We start from the raw sequence: 14,479 nt of genomic DNA, 5'->3' as shown, positions 1-14,479 counted from the left end.
TATCACTGCTGCGTTTATTCCACTGTACACATGCTTGATTCTCTTTTGGAGACATATAAATCCATAGGTTTTAAGATTCTTACTAGTCAGGTATATTTTTAGGCATTTAATAAGGGGTGTTGAGTCCAGGTCGTTGAGCAAGGAGTAGCTCTTGTGTATTACATATTTGGCTTATGGAACGGTATTTGTGCTAATTTCAATCTCTGGTTTTATGCAGCACCCCAACTCACCTTTCCTCTTAAGCAAGCATAAGTTGGTTTTCTACTTTTGAGACCCTGTTCTGTTTTGTAATTCAGTTCCTGTGTAGCCAAGTTTACATTCCGTGTAGTAGTGATATCTTATGATGTTTCTTTTTCTGTGTCACTTATTTCACTTAGAATCATCGTACCTGAATCCACTCATTATGCTGCTATGATCCTGGTGACATAGATTTCATTGCTGAGTGATATTGCATTGTACGTAAGTACCACAACTTGTTTTTCCATTTTACACTTTCTGCGATATTGAACTTGTACCGTAAACGAGGTTCCTGTAAACAGAGCTGTCCCAAACTTTGGGGTGGCTGTGTCTTTTTGAGTTTAATTTCCCTAAGCTATAGGACCATAAGTGGAAGTGCCCTAGGCTCTGTTGCTTTGTTTTTTGGATATTTCAGGAAACACCATACACTTCTCCAGAGTGGCTGTTGGCAATTTACATCCCGCCCATCAACATAACAAGGCTCCCAGTTCTCCATGGCCTGTCTTGCCTTTCTGGATTTTACACTTTGTTCAGATGGCCCTTTTGACCGGGGGGCAGTGAGACTTCATTGTAGTGCAGATTTCCTTTGCAAGCTTGCTTGTTTGGCGAAAAAGGGCGTATGCGTTTCTTCCTGAATATATTCAGGAAACAACGCATACACCCTTTTTGGCCAAGTGCATCATTGTGGACGTTCTGCCTCTTTTCCTATGCTTTACATGCAATTCCAGTCTACCTCCTGAAATTGGTTTCCTGCAATTCTGCCCCGCTTTCAAGTCCTCTTGGCAGCCTTAATTCAATATATTTTTGGACGATAGCTGTCACTTATAACTCTGCAGTTTTGTGAATGACAGTGCCCCTGAGCTCCTTTCTTCAACTCGCTTTCTTGTGAGCTGGCCGCAACACCACAGGATTGCTTCAGGCCCTAGTGTGGTTCCGTCATGGCAGTCTGAGCCTTTGGTTAATTCCTCTTCCTGGTGGGAAATGAGAGTTAAATTTGCCCGTCCAGACACCTCCAGCTAGTCTCTCATTGGTTCTCCCTATTCCTGTTCATTTTCCGAAGAATTTGCAAACTGGGCCAAACAGGAGGTTAAAGGCACTGACTCTCCAAGTGGGGAGAGTGTTAGTAAAGCGTCTGGAATGTGGCACCCGAGTACCAGGGGATGATAACTGAGACACATTTGAACACGTTTCCCGATCACACGGTGGATCATACTCTGGGTTCCACATGCATGTTTTAGCTGAAGGAAGAATCCCTTAAACCTGGAGAGTTGAGACCCATGGGATGGGTGCCATGTAATATGACTTCAAACAGTCTGCATTTGCTCACCGAACCTCACCAATCCTATCACTGCTGCGTTTATGCCGCTGTACACATGCTTGATTCTCTTTCGGAGACATATAAATCCATAGGTTTTAAGATTCTTACTAGTCAGGTATATTTTTAGGCGTTTAATATGGGGTGTTGAGTCCACTTCGTTGAGCAAGGAGTAGCTCTTGTCTATTACATATTTGGCTTATCGAACAGTATCTGTGCTACTTTCAATCTCTGGTTTTATGCAGCACCCCAACTCACCTTTCACCTTAAGCCAGCATAAGTTGGTGTTCTACATTTGAGACCCTCTTCTCTTTTGTAATTCAGTTCCTGTGTAGCCAACTTTACATTCCGTGTATTAGTGATATCTTATGATGTTTCTTTTTCTCTGTGACTTATTTTACGTAGAATCATTGTACCTGAATCCACTCATTATGCTGCTATGGGCCTGATGACATAGATTTCATTGCTGAGTGATATTGCATTGTACGTAAGTACCACAACTTCTTTATCCATTTTTCGCTTTCTGCGATATTGAACTTGTACCGTAAACGAGGTTCTTGTAAACAGAGCCGTCCCAAATTTTGGGGTGGCTGTGTCTTTTTGGTTTTAATTTCCCTAAGCTGTAGGACCATAAGTGGAAGTGCCCTAGGCTCTGTTGCTTTTTTTTTTGGATGTTTCAGGAAACACCATACACTTCTCCAGAGTGGCTGTTGGGAATTTACATCCCGCCCATCAGCATAACAAGGCTCCCAGTTCTCCATGGCCTGTCCTGCCTTTCTGGATTTTACACTTTTTTTCAGAGGGCCCTTTTGACCGGGGGGCAGTGAGACTTCATTGTAGTTCAGATTTCCTTTGCAAGCTTGCTTGGTTGGCCAAAAAGGGCCTATGCGTTTTTTCCTGAATATATTCAGGAAAAAACGCATAGGCTCTTTTTGGCCAAGTGCATCATTGTGGACGTTCTGCCTCTTTTCCTCTGCTTTACATGCAATTCCAGTCTACCTCTTGAAATCGGTTTCCTGCAATTCTGCCCCACTTTCAAGTGCTCTTGGCAGCCTTATTTCAATATATTTTTGGACGATAGCTGTCATTTATAACTCTGCATGTTTGTGAATGACAGTGCCCCTGAGCTCCTTTCTTCAACTCGCTTTTTTGTGAGCTGGCCGCAACACCGCAGGATTGCTTCAGGCCCTAGTGTGGTTCTGGCATGGCACGCTGAGACTTTTATCAATTCCTATTCCTGGTGGGAAATGAGAGTTAAATTTACCCGTCCAGACACCTCCAGCTAGTCTCTCATTGGTTCTCCCAATTCCTGTTCTTTTTCCGCAGAAATTGCAAACTCGGCCAAACAGGAGGTTAAAGGCACTGACTCTCCAAGTGGGGAGAGTGTTAGTAAAGCGTCTGGAATGTTGCACCAGAGTAACAGGGGACAGAAACTGAGACACATTTGAACACGTTTCCCGATCACATGGTGGATCATACTCTGGGTTCCACATGCATGTTTTAGCTGAAGGAAGAATCCCTTAAACATGGAGAGTTGAGACCCATGGAATGGGTACCATGCAATATGACTTCAAAGGGTCTGCATTTGCTCACCGAACCTCACCAATCCTATCCCTGCTGTGTTTTTGCCACTGTACACACGCTTGATTCTCTTTCGGAGACATATCAATCCATAGGTTTTAAGATTCTTACTAGTCAGGTATATTCTTAGGCGTTTAATATGGGATGTTGAGTCCACTTCGTTGAGCAAGGAGTAGCTCTTGTCTATTACATGTTTGGCTTATGGAATGGTATCTGTGCTAATTTCAATCTCTGGTTTTATGCAGCACCCCAACTCACCTTTCCCCTTCAGCAAGCATAAGTTGGTTTTCTACATTTGAGACCCTGTTCTGTTTTGTAATTCAGTTCCTGTGTAGCCAAGTTTACATTCCGTGTAGTAGTGATATCTTATGATGTTTCTTTTTCTCTGTGACTTATTTCACTTAGAATCATCGTACCTGAATCCACTCATTATGCTGCTACGGGCCTGATGACATAGATTTCATTGCTGAGTGATATTGCATTCTACGTATGTACCACAAATTCTTTATCCATTTTTCACTTTCTACGATATTGAACTTGTACCGTAAACGAGGTTCTTGAAAACAGAGCCGTCCCAAACTTTGGGGTGGCTGTGTCTTTTTGATTTTAATTTCCCTAAGCTATAGGACCATAAGTGGAAGTGACCTAGGCTCTGTTGCTTTGTTTTTTGGATGTTTCAAGAAACACCATACACTTCTCCAGAGTGGCTGTTGGCAATTTACATCCTGCCCAGCAGCATAACAAGGCTCCCAGTTCTCCATGGCCTGTCTTGCCTTTCTGGATTTTACACTTTTTTCAGATGGCCCTTTTGACCGGGGGGCAGTGAGACTTCATTGTAGTGCAGATTTCCTTTGCAAGCTTGCTTGGTTGGCCAAAAAGTGCGTATGCGTTTTTTCATGAATATATTCAGGAAAAAATGCATATGCCCTTTTTGGCCAAGTGCATCATTGTGGACGTTCTGCCTCTTTTCCTATGCTTTACATGCAATTCCAGTCTACCTCCTGAAATCGGTTTCCTGCAATTCTGCCCCACTTTCAAGTCCTCTTGGCAATCTTACTTCAATATATTTTTGGACGATAGCTGTCATTTATAACTCTGCAGGGTTGTGAATGACATTGCCCCTGAGCTCCTTTCTTCAACTCGCTTTCTTGTGACCTGGCCGCAACACTGCAGGATTGCTTTAGGCCCTAGTGTGGATCCGGCATGGCACGCTGAGCCTTTGGTTAATTCCTCTTCCTGGTGGGAAATGAGAGTTAAATTTGCCCGTCCAGACACCTCCAGCTAGTCTCTCATTGGTTCTCCCTATTCCTGTTAATTTTCCGCAGAAATTGCAAACTGGGCCAAACAGGAGGTTAAAGGCACTGACTCTCCAAGTGGGGAGAGTGTTAGTAAAGCGTCTGGAATGTTGCACCCGAGTACCAGGGGACGAAAACTGAGACACATTTGAACACGTTTCCCGATCAAATGGTGGATCATACTCTGGGTACCACAGGCATGTTTTAGCTGAAGGAAGAATCCCTTAAACCTGGAGAGTGGAGACCCATGGAATGGGTACCATGCAATATGACTTCAAAGGGTCTGCATTTGCTCACCGAACCTCACCAATCCTATCACTGCTGCGTTTATGCCACTGTACACATGCTTGATTCTCTTTGGGAGACATATAAAACCATAAGATTTAAGAATCTTACTAGTCAGGTATATTCTTAGGCGTTTAATATGGGGTGTTGAGTCCACTTCGTTGAGCAAGGAGTAGCTCTTGTCTATTACATATTTGGCTTATGGAACGGTATCTGTGCTAATTTCAATCTCTGGTTTTATGCAGCACCCCAACTCACCTTTCCCCTTGAGCAAGCATAAGTTGGTTTTCTACATTTGAGACCCTGTTCTGGTTTGTAATTCAGTTCCTGTGTAGCCAAGTTTACATTCCGTGTAGTAGTGTTATCTTATGATGTTTCTTTTTTTCTGTGACTTATTTCACTTAGAATCATCGTACCTGAATCCACTCATTATGCTGCTACGGGCCTGATGACATAGATTTCATTGCTGAGTGATATTGCATTGTACGTAAGTACCACAACTTCTTTATCTATTTTTCGCTTTCTGTGATATTGAACTTGTACCGTAAATGAGGTTCTTGTAAACAGAGCCGTCCCAAACTTTGGGGTGGCTGTGTATTTTTGATTTTAATTTCCCTAAGCTATAGGACCATAAGTGGAAGTGCCCTAGGTTCTGTTGCTTTGTTTTTTAGATGTTTCAGGAAACACCATACACTTCTCCACAGTGGCTGTTGGCAATTTACATCCCGCCCATCAGCATAACAAGGCTCCCAGTTCTGCATGGCCTGCCCTGCCTTTCTGGATTTTACACTTTTTTCAGATGGCCGTTTTGACCGGGGGGCAGTGAGACTTCATTGTAGTGCAGATTTCCTTTGCAAGCTTGCTTGGTTGGCCAAAAAGGGCGTATGCGTTTTTTCCTGAATATATTCAGGAAAAAACGCATACGCCCTTTTTGGCCAAGTGCATCATTGTGGACGTTCTGCCTCTTTTCCTATGCTTTACATGCAATTCCAGTCTACCTACAGAAATCGGTTTCCTGCATTTCTGCCCTGCTTTCTAGTCCTCTTGGCAGCCTTACTTCAATATATTTTTGGACGATAGCTGTCATTTATAACTCTGCAGGTTTGTGAATGACATTGCCCCTGAGCTCCTTTCTTCAACTCGCTTTCTTGTGAGCTGTCCGCAACACCGCAGGATTGCTTCAGGCCGTAGCGTGGTGCCGGCACGGCACGCTGAGCCTTTGGTTAATTCCTCTTCCTGGTGGGAAATGAGAGTTAAATTTGCCCGTCCAGACACCTTCAGGTAGTCTCTCATTGGTTCTCCCTATTCCTGTTCATTTTCCGCAGAAATTGCAAACTGGGCCAAACAGGAGGTTAAAGGCACTGACTCTCCAAGTGGGGAGAGTGTTAGTAAAGCGTCTGGAATGTTGCACCCGAGTACCAGGGGACGAAAACTGAGACACATTTGAACACGTTTCCCGATCACACGGTGGATCATACTCTGGGTTCCACATGCATGTTTTAGCTGAAGGAAGAATCCCTTAAACCTGGAGAGTGGAGACCCATGGAATGGGTACCATGGAATATGACTTCAAAGGGTCTGCATTTCTCACCGAACCTCACCAATCCTATCACTGCTGCATTTATGCCGCTGTACACACGCTTGATTCTCTTTCGGAGACATATAAATCCATAGGTTTTTAGATTCTTACTAGTCAGGTATATTCTCAGGCGTTTAATATGGGGTCTTGAGTCCACTTTGTTGAGCAAGGAGTAGCTCCTGTCTATTACATATTTGGCTTATGGAATGGTATCTGTGCTAATTTCAATCTCTCGTTTTATGCAGCACCCCAACTCACTTTTCCCCTTAAGCAAGCATAAGTTGGTTTTCTACATTTGAGACCCTGTTCTGTTTTGTAATTCAGTGTCTGTGTAGCCAAGTTTACATTCCGTGTATTAGTGATATCTTATGATTTTTCTTTTTCTGTGTGACTTATTTCATTTAGAATCATCGTACCTGAATCCACTCATTATGCTGCTACGGGCCTGATGACATAGACTTCATTGCTGAGTGATATTGCATTGTCCGTACGTACAACAACTTCTATATCCATTTTTCGTTTTCTGTGATATTGAACTTGTACCATAAACGAGGTTCTTGTAAACAGAGCCGTCCCAAACCTTGGGGTGGCTTTGTCTTTTTGATTTTAATTTCCTTAAGCTATAGGACCATAAGTGGAAGTGCCCTAGGCTCTGTTGCTTTGTTTTTTGGATGTTTCAGGAAACACCATACACTTCTCCAGAGTGGCTGTTGGCAATTTACATCCCGCCCATCAGCATAACAAGGCTCCCAGTTCTCCATGGCCTGTCCTGCCTTTCTGGATTTTACACTTTTTTCAGATGGCCCTTTTGACCGGGGGGTACTGAGAATTCATTGTAGTGCAGATTTCCTTTGCAAGCTTGCTTGGTTGGCCAAAAAGGGCGTATGCGTTTTTTCCTGAATATATTCAAGAAAAAACGCCTACGCCCTTTTTGGCCAAGTGCATCATTGTGGACGTTCTGCCTCTTTTCGTATGCTTTACATGCAATTCCAGTTTACCTCCTGAAATCGGTTTCCTGCAATTCTGCCCCGCTTTCAAGTCCTCTTGGCAGCCTTACTTCAATATATTTTTGGACGATAGCTGTCATTTATAACTCTGCAGTTTGTGAGTTACAGTGCCCCTGGGCTCCTTTCTTCAAGTCGCTTTCTTGTGAGCTGGCCGCAACACCGCAGGATTGCTTCAGGCCCTAGTGTGGTTCCAGCACGGCACGCTGAGCCTTTGGATAATTCCTCTTCCTGGTGGAGAATGAGAGTTAAATTTGCGCGTCCAGACACCTGCAGCTAGTCTCTCATTGGTTCTCCCTATTCCTGTTCATCTTCCGCAGAATTTGCAAACTGGGCCAAACAGGAGGTTAACGGCACTGACTCTCCAAGTGGGGAGAGTGTTAGTAAAGCGTCTGGAATGTTGCACCCGAGTACCAGGGGACGAAATCTGAGACACATTTGAACACGTTTCCCGATCACACTGTGGATCATACTCTGCGTACCACATGCATGTTTTAGCTGAAGGAAGAATCCCTTAAACCTGGAGAGTTGAGACCCATGGAATGGGTACCATGCAATATGACTTCAAACAGTCTGCATTTGCTCACCGAACCTCACCAATCCTATCACTGCTGCGTTTATTCCACTGTACACATGCTTGATTCTCTTTTGGAGACATATAAATCCATAGGTTTTAAGATTCTAACTAGTCAGGTATATTTTTAGGCATTTAATAAGGGGTGTTGAGTCCAGGTCGTTGAGCAAGGAGTAGCTCTTGTGTATTACATATTTGGCTTATGGAACGGTATTTGTGCTAATTTCAATCTCTGGTTTTATGCAGCACCCCAACTCACCTTTCCTCTTAAGCAAGCATAAGTTGGTTTTCTACTTTTGAGACCCTGTTCTGTTTTGTAATTCAGTTCCTGTGTAGCCAAGTTTACATTCCGTGTAGTAGTGATATCTTATGATGTTTCTTTTTCTGTGTCACTTATTTCACTTAGAATCATCGTACCTGAATCCACTCATTATGCTGCTATGATCCTGGTGACATAGATTTCATTGCTGAGTGATATTGCATTGTACGTAAGTACCACAACTTGTTTTTCCATTTTACACTTTCTGCGATATTGAACTTGTACCGTAAACGAGGTTCCTGTAAACAGAGCTGTCCCAAACTTTGGGGTGGCTGTGTCTTTTTGAGTTTAATTTCCCTAAGCTATAGGACCATAAGTGGAAGTGCCCTAGGCTCTGTTGCTTTGTTTTTTGGATATTTCAGGAAACACCATACACTTCTCCAGAGTGGCTGTTGGCAATTTACATCCCGCCCATCAACATAACAAGGCTCCCAGTTCTCCATGGCCTGTCTTGCCTTTCTGGATTTTACACTTTGTTCAGATGGCCCTTTTGACCGGGGGGCAGTGAGACTTCATTGTAGTGCAGATTTCCTTTGCAAGCTTGCTTGTTTGGCGAAAAAGGGCGTATGCGTTTCTTCCTGAATATATTCAGGAAACAACGCATACACCCTTTTTGGCCAAGTGCATCATTGTGGACGTTCTGCCTCTTTTCCTATGCTTTACATGCAATTCCAGTCTACCTCCTGAAATCGGTTTCCTGCAATTCTGCCCCGCTTTCAAGTCCTCTTGGCAGCCTTAATTCAATATATTTTTGGACGATAGCTGTCACTTATAACTCTGCAGTTTTGTGAATGACAGTGCCCCTGAGCTCCTTTCTTCAACTCGCTTTCTTGTGAGCTGGCCGCAACACCACAGGATTGCTTCAGGCCCTAGGGTGGTTCCGTCATGGCAGTCTGAGCCTTTGGTTAATTCCTCTTCCTGGTGGGAAATGAGAGTTAAATTTGCCCGTCCAGACACCTCCAGCTAGTCTCTCATTGGTTCTCCCTATTCCTGTTCATTTTCCGAAGAATTTGCAAACTGGGCCAAACAGGAGGTTAAAGGCACTGACTCTCCAAGTGGGGAGAGTGTTAGTAAAGCGTCTGGAATGTGGCACCCGAGTACCAGGGGATGATAACTGAGACACATTTGAACACGTTTCCCGATCACACGGTGGATCATACTCTGGGTTCCACATGCATGTTTTAGCTGAAGGAAGAATCCCTTAAACCTGGAGAGTTGAGACCCATGGGATGGGTGCCATGTAATATGACTTCAAACAGTCTGCATTTGCTCACCGAACCTCACCAATCCTATCACTGCTGCGTTTATGCCGCTGTACACATGCTTGATTCTCTTTCGGAGACATATAAATCCATAGGTTTTAAGATTCTTACTAGTCAGGTATATTTTTAGGCGTTTAATATGGGGTGTTGAGTCCACTTCGTTGAGCAAGGAGTAGCTCTTGTCTATTACATATTTGGCTTATCGAACAGTATCTGTGCTACTTTCAATCTCTGGTTTTATGCAGCACCCCAACTCACCTTTCACCTTAAGCCAGCATAAGTTGGTGTTCTACATTTGAGACCCTCTTCTCTTTTGTAATTCAGTTCCTGTGTAGCCAACTTTACATTCCGTGTATTAGTGATATCTTATGATGTTTCTTTTTCTCTGTGACTTATTTTACGTAGAATCATTGTACCTGAATCCACTCATTATGCTGCTATGGGCCTGATGACATAGATTTCATTGCTGAGTGATATTGCATTGTACGTAAGTACCACAACTTCTTTATCCATTTTTCGCTTTCTGCGATATTGAACTTGTACCGTAAACGAGGTTCTTGTAAACAGAGCCGTCCCAAATTTTGGGGTGGCTGTGTCTTTTTGGTTTTAATTTCCCTAAGCTGTAGGACCATAAGTGGAAGTGCCCTAGGCTCTGTTGCTTTGTTTTTTGGATGTTTCAGGAAACACCATACACTTCTCCAGAGTGGCTGTTGGGAATTTACATCCCGCCCATCAGCATAACAAGGCTCCCAGTTCTCCATGGCCTGTCCTGCCTTTCTGGATTTTACACTTTTTTTCAGAGGGCCCTTTTGACCGGGGGGCAGTGAGACTTCATTGTAGTTCAGATTTCCTTTGCAAGCTTGCTTGGTTGGCCAAAAAGGGCCTATGCGTTTTTTCCTGAATATATTCAGGAAAAAACGCATAGGCTCTTTTTGGCCAAGTGCATCATTGTGGACGTTCTGCCTCTTTTCCTCTGCTTTACATGCAATTCCAGTCTACCTCTTGAAATCGGTTTCCTGCAATTCTGCCCCACTTTCAAGTGCTCTTGGCAGCCTTATTTCAATATATTTTTGGACGATAGCTGTCATTTATAACTCTGCATGTTTGTGAATGACAGTGCCCCTGAGCTCCTTTCTTCAACTCGCTTTTTTGTGAGCTGGCCGCAACACCGCAGGATTGCTTCAGGCCCTAGTGTGGTTCTGGCATGGCACGCTGAGACTTTTATCAATTCCTATTCCTGGTGGGAAATGAGAGTTAAATTTACCCGTCCAGACACCTCCAGCTAGTCTCTCATTTGTTCTCCCAATTCCTGTTCTTTTTCCGCAGAAATTGCAAACTCGGCCAAACAGGAGGTTAAAGGCACTGACTCTCCAAGTGGGGAGAGTGTTAGTAAAGCGTCTGGAATGTTGCACCAGAGTAAGAGGGGACAGAAACTGAGACACATTTGAACACGTTTCCCGATCACATGGTGGATCATACTCTGGGTTCCACATGCATGTTTTAGCTGAAGGAAGAATCCCTTAAACATGGAGAGTTGAGACCCATGGAATGGGTACCATGCAATATGACTTCAAAGGGTCTGCATTTGCTCACCGAACCTCACCAATCCTATCCCTGCTGTGTTTTTGCCACTGTACACACGCTTGATTCTCTTTCGGAGACATATCAATCCATAGGTTTTAAGATTCTTACTAGTCAGGTATATTCTTAGGCGTTTAATATGGGATGTTGAGTCCACTTCGTTGAGCAAGGAGTAGCTCTTGTCTATTACATGTTTGGCTTATGGAATGGTATCTGTGCTAATTTCAATCTCTGGTTTTATGCAGCACCCCAACTCACCTTTCCCCTTAAGCAAGCATAAGTTGGTTTTCTACATTTGAGACCCTGTTCTGTTTTGTAATTCAGTTCCTGTGTAGCCAAGTTTACATTCCGTGTATTAGTGATATCTTATGATGTTTCTTTTTCTGTGTGACTTATTTCACTTAAAATCATCGTACCTGAATCCACTCATTATTCTGCTACAGACCTGATGACATAGATTTCATTGCTGAGTGATATTGCATTGTACGTAAGTACCACAACGTCTTTATCCATTTTTCGCTTTCTGTGATATTGAACTTGTACCGTAAACGAGGTTCTTGTAAACAGAGGCGTCCCAAACATTGGGGTGGCTGTGTCTTTTTGATTTTAATTTCACTAAGCTATAGGACCATAAGTGGAAGTGTCCTAGGCTCTGTTGCTTTGTTTTTCAGAAATTTCAGGAAACACCATACACTTCTCCAGTGTGGCTGTTGGCAATTTACATTCCGCCCATCAACATAACAAGGCTTCCAGTTCTCCATGGCCTGTCCTGCCTTTCTGATTTTACACTTTTTTCAGATGGCCCTTTTGACCGGGGGGAAGTGAGACTTCATTGTAGTGTAGATTTCCTTTGCAAGCTTGCTTGGTTGGGCAACAAGTGCGTATGCGTTTTTTCCTGAATATATTCAGGAAAAAACGCATACGCCCTTGTTGGCCAAGTGCATCATTGTGAACGTTCTGCCTCTTTTCCTATGCTTTACATGCAATTCCAGTCTACCTCCTGAAATCGGTTTCCTGCAATTCTGCCCCGCTTTCAAGTCATCTTGGCAGCCTTACTTCAATATATTTTTGGACGATAGCTGTCATTTATAACTCTGCAGGTTTGTGAATGACATTGCCCCTGAGCTCCTTTCTTCAACTCGCTTTCTTGTGAGCTGGCCGCAACACCGCAGGATTGCTTCAGGCCCTAATCTGGTTCCGGCACCGCACGCTGAGCCTTTGGTTAATTCCTCTTCCTGGTGGGAAATGAGAGTTAAATTTGCCCATCCAGACACCTCCAGCTAGTCTCTCATTGGTTCTCCCTGTTCCTGTTCATCTTCCGCAGAAATTGCAAACTGGGCCAAACAGGAGGTGAAAGGCACTGACTCTCCAAGTGGGGAGATTTTTAGTAAAGCGTCTGGAATGTTGCACCCGAGTACCAGGGGATGAAAACTGAGACACATTTCAACACGTTTCCCGATCACATGGTGGATCACACTGTGGGTTCCACATGCATGTTTTAGCTGAAGGAAGAATCCCTTAAACCTGGAGAGTTGAGACCCATGGAATGGGTGCCATGCAATATGATTTCAAAGGATCTGCATTTGCTCACCGAACCTCAACAATCCTATCACTGCTGCGTTTATGCCGCTGTACACACGATTGATTCTCTTTCAGAGACATATAAATCCATAGGTTTTAAGATTCTTACTAGTCAGGTATATTCTTAGGCGTTTAATATGGGGTGTTTAGTCCAGTTCGTTGAGAAAGCAGTAGCTCTACTCTATTACATATTTGGCTTATGGAACGGTATCTGTGCTAATTTCAATCTCTGGTTTCATGCAGCACCCCAACTCACCTTTCCCCTTAAGCAAGCATAAGTTGGTTTTCTACATTTGAGACCCTGTTCTGTTTTGTAATTCAGTTCCTGTGTAGCCAAGTTTACATTCCGTGTATTAGTGATATCTTATGATGTTTCTTTTTCTGTGTGACTTATTTCACTTAAAATCATCGTACCTGAATCCACTCATTATTCTGCTACAGGCCTGATGACATAGATTTCATTGCTGAGTGATATTGCATTGTACGTAAGTACCACAACGTCTTTATCCATTTTTCGCTTTCTGTGATATTGAACTTGTACCGTAAACGAGGTTCTTGTAAACAGAGGCGTCCCAAACTTTGGGGTGGCTGTGTCTTTTTGATTTTAATTTCACTAAGCTATAGGACCATAAGTGGAAGTGTCCTAGGCTCTGTTGCTTTGTTTTTTAGATGTTTCAGGAAACAACATACACTTCTCCAGAGTGGCTGTTGGCAATTTACATCCCGCCCATCAGCATAACAAGGCTCCCAGTTCTCCATGGCCTGTCCTGCCTTTCTGGATGTTACACTTTTTTCAGATGGCCCTTTTGACCGGGTGAAAGTGATACTTTATGGTAGTGCAGATTTCCTTTGCAAGCTTGCTTGGTTGGCCAAAAAGGGCGTATGCGTTTTTTCCTGAATATATTCAGGAAAAAACGCATACGCCCTTTTTGGCCAAGTGCATCATTGTGGACGTTCTGCCTCTTTTCCTATGCTTTACATGCAATTCCAGTCTACCTCCTGAAATCGGTTTCCTGCAATTCTGCCCCGCTTTCAAGTCATCTTGGCAGCCTTACTTCAATATATTTTTGGACGATAGCTGTCATTTATAACTCTGCAGGTTTGTGAATGACAGTGCCCCTGAGCTCCTTTCTTCAACTCGCTTTCTTGTGAGCTGGCCGCAACACCGCAGGATTGCTTCAGGCCCTAGTGTGGTTCTGGCACGGCACGCTGAGCCTTTGGTTAATTCCTCTTCCTGGTGGGAAATGAGAGTTAAATTTGCCCATCCAGACACCTCCATCTAGTCTCTCATTTGTTCTCCCTATTCCTGTTCATTTTCCGCAGAAATTGCAAACTTGGCCAAACTGGAGGTTAAAGGCACTGACTCTCCAAGTGGGGAGAGTGTTAGTAAAACGTCTGCAATGTTGCACCCGAGTATCAGGGGACGAAACCTGAGACACATTTGAACACGTTTCCCGATCACACGGTGGATCACACTCTGGGTTCCACATGCATGTTTTAGCTGAAGGAAGAATCCCTTAAACCTGGAGAGTTGAGACCCATGGAATGGGTGCCATGCCATATGACTTCAAAGGGTCTGCATTTGCTCACCGAACTTCACCAATCCTATCACTGCTGCGTTTATGCCGCTGTACACACGCTTGATTCTCTTTCAGAGACATATAAATCCATAGGTTTTAAGATTCTTACTAGTCAGGTATATTCTTAGGCGTTTAATATGGGGTGTTGAGTCGACTTCGTTGAGAAAGCAGTAGCTCTTGTCTATTACATATTTGGCTTATGGAACGGTATCTGTGCCAATTTCAATCTCTGGTTTCATGCAGCACCCCAACTCACCTTTCCCCTTAAGCAAGCATAAGTTGGTTT

This window comes from Orcinus orca, chromosome 2, assembly GCF_937001465.1.
Source record: "Orcinus orca chromosome 2, mOrcOrc1.1, whole genome shotgun sequence".
Lineage (NCBI taxonomy): Eukaryota > Metazoa > Chordata > Mammalia > Artiodactyla > Delphinidae > Orcinus > Orcinus orca.
This window is presented reverse-complemented; position numbering follows the sequence as displayed.